A 9,146-nucleotide genomic window follows, 5' to 3' on the forward strand; every position below is an offset into this window, starting at 1 on the left:
GATTTCATTCAGCCATCTAATGAAAAGAATTTTTTCCACTCAAGATTAGGAGTTGGATTAGATGCTTTCTTATACAGTGACAAAACAATAATACTAAGTGCTATAAAAAAGGCTTTCTTAGGTGAAATGTAATTTGAATTGTAGTAGTTGTAGGTTTCCTTTAAATATTTTAGTACCTCATAAATATTCCAACAACAATGTAGATGAATTTTAACAGAGTGTCTTGCTGGTACTACTCATGCTAATTTACAAGATTTACAGCAATTACCATTCCTGAAAGCTAAAAAATAGTGAGTTATTTCATGAACACATAAAACAAGGCCTTTGAAAAGATTTAACAGGACTCTTAAAATGAAATATTTGGCTCAGATATAATTTGAGCTGGATACAAAATTAAAGTGCACTGTCATTCCTGACATTCATAAAAATAAATTATTGTGTATTGTTTCCTTCTCTTTATTTCTGAATACAGATCAGTTTGAAAGAAACTAGGTACTTTCATTCTGTTGTTTCTGAGGGTGTTGGGAGGTTGCTGTGTGCACATCCAAATAACCAATTAACCTTGGAACCAAAGAAGCCTGTCTCATAAGTTTATGTAAGGTAAAATAGAAAGATTAGTCTTTTAAGTAACTGGAACTTTCTGTAAAAACATATTCATAAATCTGATTCAGTTTTTAATGGTATTTCCGTATGTTCCTTAGGACATCTAATCTGCAGCCATTTCAGCAGGTATCATATATGTGGGGATTTTTTCTTTTAAAGGGGAGGCAGAGAGAGAGCACGAGAAGGAGTTCACAGTATTTCAGTTCAGAGGTGAAAACTTGATTGTAGTGAAATCAGTGAGAAAAAAACCCTATTGATTAGTGAGGCAGGATTTATTTATCACTCACAGTTGGCTAGAAGTTCTCTGTGAGGGTTTAAATGAAAGAATTTGTGTGTGCTATTCCCTCCCACTGATACTTATTCTCCTGTGAAGTTTTCATGTATGTACATCATACGGTACTTGGGTAAATACTACTTTGTTTTTCATCTCATTTAAGGATCCTGTACTGACCACTGTAAGACTTGAATTCATAATCATTTTTTATAATTAGCAGGAAGAAAAGCACTATAAGTCTATTTTTGTAATTTTGTATCAAGTGTCTGATAAATATTCTGTACTGGAATAAAAATTGTTTTCTCAAAATGATGTGCTTTTACATAATGCCATATATAAACTGTTTGAAGTTCAATGGGGAAAAAACTTTCTTGATAGTGGTTTATACGCTAGCAGTTTATAATTAAATGAATTGGTATCTTCAGAAGGTACAGAAAAGCTGTGTAGAGTTCTCTCAGTATAAATCTATACAAGTTAAATTCTCTACCAATGTCATAGTCTTTGCTGAAATTAGATAGTTCAAAAAAACAACCACCAGCACATCATGTGGTTTCCCCACACACATCCAAAATGTTCTTTGATCATTTTAAGCTCAGGTACAGAACTAATAGTATAAAAAGTAGTAAACTAGTTCACCTTCATTCCAAGGGAGGAAACAAATGAAAGACGACAGTGTGGATTAAGCCAACCAGGCATACATGATAAAGCATGTAATACGTAGCTGTAATTATGCAAGTGTAAGCATGAAAGTGATAAAATTTCTCTCAGCCTCTGACTGTAGCCATGGGAATCATTTAGTTGTGTACTTTAGCCATTCTTTTCTTCAGGTGTTCAAAAAGTGTGCTCTGTGCTGCAAAGCAACTATTCCACAACATGTTAGAAAATAAACTGGATGTTTTTGTTACAAATAATGTCTTTTTAATAGGAATATACTGGTAAGTGTTTACAAATTCTCTTAATATACACCCACGTAAAGATTCTGAACTTGATGATATCCTTCAGAATTATGCTTTCCCAACTAGGTGATAGTACATGTCCACTGAAATGTAATTGATAATGACATGGTAGCAATTGGACACTTCTTCAATTTCATTTGAAAATTAAGGTTACTTTTTCTAAGAAAGAATGGAAGCCTGGAGACTATTTCCATTTGTATTCTTCAGCCGCTCTACTTGCAAACAATCCTGCATGTAAGCTGTTTTGAGTGTTGCCTCATGAGCATGTACCACCATAATCAGAAGGAACTCCTAAATGTATGCTGCATGTGTCACACTGGGATTTTGAAGTGGCTTTTGTACAATTTAATTAGACTGTTCTTTTCCTTCTCATTTTGATACCTATATATATACCACTGCTGTGTCTACACCTCTTCTTGCAGTTCTTTGCAAATAATACAGAATAAGCGTCCCAAAAGCACATTTACATTGCGGGATCAAAGAGAGAATCTTACTGTTAACTTTTCAGGTGGTAGAGAGACAACTGAGTGGCAGGCTGGCTGTAAGCCACGTTCGTGACTGCTTCTGGTCTAAACATGAGTGTCTTCAGCTCGTGCTTGACTGACCCATGCAACTGCAAAATATCCTAGTCATATCACCAACTTAGTACAATTACACCGGTTGCCTGGTATTCACTTGCTTCAACCATTGGCAGGCGCCTCCTTTGTGAAACTGGCATGAGTAGGCTTTTGCCTACTCAGAAATGAGTAGTCACTTCTGCAATGGTGTGCTGAAAGAGCAGACAGCTTCAGCGTAGGAAGCAATGTTCTTGCTCTTCTGGGGTGATGAGAAGAACATGCTGCTTACCGGAGTGTTTACCTAGAATCCCAGATGTACAGGAGAGAGGAAATAGGGGACGTGTAGTAGCTTCATTTGCAAAAACTTTCTGAAAAGATTCAAGTGTAGCTTACTGCCATGCTGTCATAGAGTTTTGCTCAGGCGATATGCAATCAGCTGCAGTATTTAAGGTTGTATTCAGCGTAAAGCTGTAAGCCCAAGTAAGTCTGCATCTTTAGCATGGTTGTCAAAATAAGGAAGACCAACCTGAGAGTCTGCCTAGTTGTGCAAGGTGATTCTTTCTCAAAAGTCAGTGCTGGGAAGCTCGGTATGTGTGGATGCTCTTTTATGTACAAAGCAAGGTGTGCCTCAGTCAGCGTGAGATGCATTTTGCCATCTGGATGGACATCAGTTGTTATTTTCTTTAATCACTCTGAGCATGGAGAGAAAGCAGCACTGTAAATAAAGTTGAGTTGAATTTTGTATTTTAGTATAGATTTATTCACATTATGTGTGAGTTGTTGTCGTGGTTTAAGCCCAGCCGGCAACAAAGCACCACGCAGCCGCTCGCACACTCCTCCCCCCCAGGTAGGATGGGGAGGAGAAAATACAGCAAAAAGCTTGTGGGTCGAGACAAGGACAGGGCAGGATCACTCACCACTTATGGTCACAGGCAAAACAGACTCGATTTTTGGGAAAAATAAACCAATTTCATTTGCTAACAACCAAATCAGAGTAGAATGATGAGAAATAGAACCATATCTTAGAAACACACCTTCCCCCCCGACCCTCCTTACTTCCTGGGCTCGGCATGCCGGGGGGCCGTTACCGGCCTCACACCATCCACGGGCTCCTGAACTCTCTCTTCAAAGTTCTTTTCAACTTTTCCATTACGGTACGCGTTGGCTATCGGTCTTGTGCCGGTATTTAGCCTTAGATGGAGTTTACCACCCACTTTGGGCTGCATTCCCAAGCAACCCAACTCCGAGAAGCCCGGGGCTCAGCTTTGCTCCCGATACCTCTACCTTCTCCCCACCAGCAATGCAGGAGGACGGGAATGGGGGTTGCGGTCAGTTCATCACACGCTGTCTCTGCCGCTCCTTCCTCCTCAGGAGGAGGACTCCTCACACTCTGCCCCTGCTCCAGCGTGGGGTCCCTCCCACGGGGGTCAGCCCTCCACGAGCTTCTCCAGCGCGAGTCCTTCCCACGGGCTGCAGTCCTCCACGAACTGCTCCAGCGTGGGCTTTCCCACGGAGCCTCGGCCTTCTCCGGGCCCAGCCACCTGCTCCGGCGTGGGGTCCTCCAGGGGCTGCAGGGCAATCTCTGCTCCGCCGTGGACCTCCATGGGCTGCCGGGGGACAGCCTGCCCTCTCACCACGGGCTGCAGGGGAATCTCTGCTCCCCCGCACCTCCTGCCTCTCCTCCTTCTTCACTGACCTCGGGGTCTGCGCGGCTGTTTCTCTCACATCCCACTCCTCTCCTCACTGGAGGTCCTCTTCTTCTGCCATCTTCTTCTTCCTCTCCTGCTCTCTTTACTGTTGCTGTAGCAGCTGCTGCTGCTGCTCCTCCTCCTCTTCCTCTTATTCTTCTTCATCCTCCATCTTACTCTCACACCTCTGGAGGTTTGGTTTTTGGTCCCCCCCAGCCCCCCCTTCTTAAATACGCCATCCCAGAGGCGCTACCGCCATCGCTGATGGGCTCGGCCTTGGCCAGAGGTGGGTCCGACTTGGAGCTGGGGAAGCTTCTGGCAGCTTCTCACAGGAGCCACCCCTGTACCCCCTCCCTCGCTACACAAACCCAGCACAGTTATACAGAATAATTTAATCCAAATCCTTTCTTCCTTGACTACCGAATTATTTTTAGAAGTTTAGAAGTAAATCTGATAAATCATTCATAGGTTATAAATATTTCTGAAAATGGGTGTTTTATAGATGTGTCACTTTGAGCAAAATAATGGGGGCCAGGGTAAGGAAATAAAAGTATGTTTTTAAAGTCAGCTTGAAATATTGTGAGACTTCCCCCAAAGCTGAAATGATACACGTGTACACATCCTCAGTACAAGAGAGATGTGGACATGCTGGATAGAGTCCAACAAAGGGCCATGATGATGATGATGATGAAGGAACTGGAGCATCTCTCCTATGAGGAAAGGCTGAGAGAACTGGGTTTTCTTAGCCTGGAGATGAGAAGGCTCAGTGGGAGACTCATGAATGTGTACAAATACCTGCAGGGAGGGTGCAAAGAAGACGGAGCCAGGCTCTTTTCAGTGGTGCCCGGTGACAGGACAGAATAAATTATATGAATTTAAGTAATTGTAGAAGTATTCCACAGCATTACTATAAAATTATGAATGTGTGTTACTTAGATACACAAAATATTAGATATACAAAATATTTTGGTATACTTTTTGTCACATGTCTACATGCTTGTCCTTCTTTAGGTTCATTTGAGATCACAATACCATGGGTTTACAATTGTAATATTTTTGACCTTGAATTAACAGGTGCTCTCAGTGTTAGTTGTCTGTTTGGGGATTAATCAAGGTTTAAAAACAGATATGAGTTTCTGTAAGACTAGGAAATGGATCAGATATTGACTGAGGAATGTACAGAAATAGATGTGTTGGGGAAAAAAATATTCGTGGTTCCAAATGTTGTCCAACCAAGTACAAAATAGTCAAACTTTGTTTGAAGAAATTATTTATTGGTCATTTTAACCTATTTTAATTATATTGTGGATCTCAGCTTTTATATTGGGAGGGAGGGGGAGGCAAAGATCTGTCAGGGTGTGAGAGCTAATACAAATAAAATTCTTATACCGGAGAGGAAATTAATGTTAAAGGCAACAGAGAAGATATTATTACCAACTATCCTTAAATGCCCAAATCCTTCTTTGTAGCTTGATTTTTTTTAATGTTTGTTCTGCATTTACATTTCACAGTTCTCAACAAAATTAAGGGTGACTGAATTGATATTTCCAGCCTGTTTTCCTTAGCCAGAGGAAATTCAATTAACAGCAAGGACAGAGGAAAAAGATAACAAATAATTATTACCCTTCTTTTTACCTTTTTTTCATGTAGGTTTAGCTTCAGCAAAACTAGATTTCAAAGAAAGATGTTGGACATTTAAGGACCTTGTAAATAACATCTCCAGCTGGTTTTACTGATTTTGTGTTAAACAAATTGTGCTTTGCAATTTTATAACTGTAATGGGTCCTTTTTGCTAATTTATTGGAATGATGCTCCATTTTTGCTTTACACATTTTTAAAGCTGTTATTTATGGTTTAAATATTTTCAACATCAGAGCTATGTTTAAGTCTTTATTTTTATAGACTAGCTTTGGTGTCTTAGCATAACATCAATAATATGCATTCCACTGGCTTTTTGCTTCTGGAAATGAAGTCTGAATAACTTAAAAAATAAACAAAAGAATAGAAAATGAGATCAGGCACAGCATGAAAAAGGAGGAAGCTTTTCTTGAAGAAGGCAAAATACAGAAAAATGAGAAAATAACAAAAGCCAGATTCCTTGGGCTAAAGGGAAGACATCAAACCCATTTGTAAGTAAGTGTAATTGCCCCATGACACAAATAATCTGTTTTTAAGATGTGACAAAAATTACTGGCATGAGGAAGTATTCCCATGTTTCATCATATCCTTTTGGATGTTTTCTTTCTCAAGAGTGTGTGCTACTGACATTCTTATATGTGGCATTAAGTATGAAATTGTTCATTGTGATAAACACCTTAAAAGTATGCTTGTGCGTAAACTGGACTAAAGTCATGGAAGATCTATGTGGTCATTAAGGATTTCACTGGTTTATTTACAAAAGTAAAGACTGCACCCATATTTTTGTCAGTTTGCATGCTGGGAAGCAATATGACTACCATTTTGATTACAGTGGCTGTAGTGTGAGTCTTAAATGCTATAGATCAGTGCACTGACAGTCGAGCAGCCTGCATCATGCTAGCTGAGACTCTTGCTCACAGTCTTTATGCTGTGTTTTAAACTCACGTACAATATTTCTTAATATAGCTGTCAACATTTCCTCAAGAAATGGCGACAAAGGAGAAATGGACAAAGTGGTTGCTGTGATTAATAAATAAGTCTGTGTTGTACACACTATAGGACAAGGGAGGGAGAAAATAGCACGTGTCAGGCAGGAATAAAAGGAGCACCCAAAGTTTGCAATTCTGGTCCCACTGAAAATGGTGACTTCTTATCGCTATAGCTACTAGTGCTTTTTGAAGCTTGCCCGTATGACAGAAGCTGACCTGCTAATGTGTTGGGAGGAGCCCTCCGTGTATGGATCTCTCCTCTTTCTCCCTTTCCCCCATACCTTGGTTTCTATAGGAAGAGAGTCTGAGTGCATGGGCTGGAAGTGAGATCTGGTATACTCTGGTATAGTCTGCCAGGTCTTCAGTCTGAATGAGCCTCTTGGAGGGTATCTATCTGCTCCACAACTGCAGCAAAAAGTTGTTTGTTTTTTTCTTTTTTTTTTTTAAACGAGCAAAGAAATCCTGTCAAGTTGTCTGCAAAATGTTCGCAGGCCTTTGGGAGTTAATCGGTAACTCATCCAAGATATGTAGGGCAAAATTCTGGGGATTCCTTAGTTCAGGAATCTGAACCTCCAGAAGAATTTGCTAAGACCAAGGGAATTTTGCCAGATTAAGGGATGAAAATTGTTTGCAAGTGACTGCCTTGTAAAGTAATTTTAGCAGCAAGTGTAGGAAAAAACCAGACTAGGAAAAAATACAAGTCCTGGACCCTTTTAAATTGATGAGAATTTTGCCAGTACTGGCAAGATCTTACCCAAAACATTCAATTTCTGAGATGATCACCAGCTAATAAAAGAAATAGGCCCCTCTTAGATAAACTTGTGTTTGCAGAATAGTGATAGTTTATTTTCAAGAGATACATTTTCATGGTAGGCATGATATAGGCATACATCCACTTCTTTTTCTTTCACAGGCCGTTACAGTTTAGAATTTACGCCACGTAAGGTCTAGAAATATCTCGTGTTGTGTAGGACCTTGTTCTCGAGATAATTCCTTGGAATTCCAGTATTAATTGTAGATTGTCTGAATGGTATATTTTTTGTCTTTATTTCTGTCAGTAAGTTCCAGTGGGCAAGCATAATGTGATGGTATTGGCATACTGCTAGTAGCCAAAGAAATTAAGAATAGTAAACTAACCTTAAAAATTTGGTTTTATATATTACAGAGGGTAAAGCTTTGAGGTGAAATCCTTGTTCCACTGTCAGTGGGACAGGCAGCCAGTGAGTCAGTAGGATTTTTCATCAGTTTAATTTCTGATCCTCTTAAAGGTCTGTTTTTGATGTGTGCTTGTTTACGTAGATGCCTGACAAATGATAGTGATACTAAATAGCCTAGGCAGTATCTTGGAAATGTGTTTCTCTAGTGTGGCTGGTGATATTTGCTTGAGCGACATTACTTAGGTAAGATTAGCTACGTGCATGACATCTGTGTTATATTTTGTTTCATGATATGAGCAGGTTGGCTTTTTGATTTTATTTAGCATTTTATTGAGTGAGACACGGCAAGGAATGATTATTTTGTTAGCTGCACTGGGAGAAAAGAAGGGAGGAAGAGAAAGCAATGGATTTAGAAACCAGTCTAAATATTTTATCCCTCCTCCCCCAAAGGAAGAAACGCGTGCACGTTTTATGGAGCCTAAATGTGTTTGCTGGGAAATAAGTGAATGTTGTTTTACAGAGAGCACTTCCTGGCATAAATGTAAGTCATGTACTGAGTCATAGAAACTTGTCACTGTTATGGCAGTGATTCTCAGAGAGGGGGAATATCACAAGTAGGACAACTGCAATTATGTGGAGAGATTACCCCCCGCCTCCAGCTTTAGTTTCTTTTCAAATAGGTGTTCTGTGTCTGCCTGAAACAATGACAGCTCATCCTTGTCCTAAATGTAGTAATCTAATTTCCCTCTTCTTCACTTATATGCACAGAGCACCTACATCTACACAGATTCATTCCTCTGTAGGCATTTTTTTTCTTTCTCCTTCCTTTCTGCTGAAGATAGGCATACCTAGGACCAAAAGCTAGGACTCGTTCTATTCCATGCTGCCACGCTATTGAGGATGACCTTGGGGCAGCACTGTATGAAGGAAGGTAAACATGACAAATTTCTGGTTTGCAGGGATGGCAGCTGTTTTAGTTGGAGAGTCTGAGTATTAAAAGCAGATTTTGCACCACAGATAAGACCACAGCTAAAACAACGTAGAGCTCCATGCATAGGTGGTGTAAAGAGACAGAGAGTTTGGCTTGGAGTATTTAAGCAAGGAACTAACTTTTTCATTCACTATATAGATCTAGATTCCTGAAACACCCAATCAATCATTAAACATAAGTCATCTGAATACTTTCAGTTCTTTGCAGCAGTGGTTGCCATAGTTTGACTAGTGTTGTCCCTAGACATCCCAACTCAGGGCCTCCCGAAGAACAAACATAAGAGAAAAATCAAA

This window comes from Gymnogyps californianus, chromosome Z, assembly GCF_018139145.2.
Source record: "Gymnogyps californianus isolate 813 chromosome Z, ASM1813914v2, whole genome shotgun sequence".
Classification (NCBI taxonomy): domain Eukaryota; kingdom Metazoa; phylum Chordata; class Aves; order Accipitriformes; family Cathartidae; genus Gymnogyps; species Gymnogyps californianus.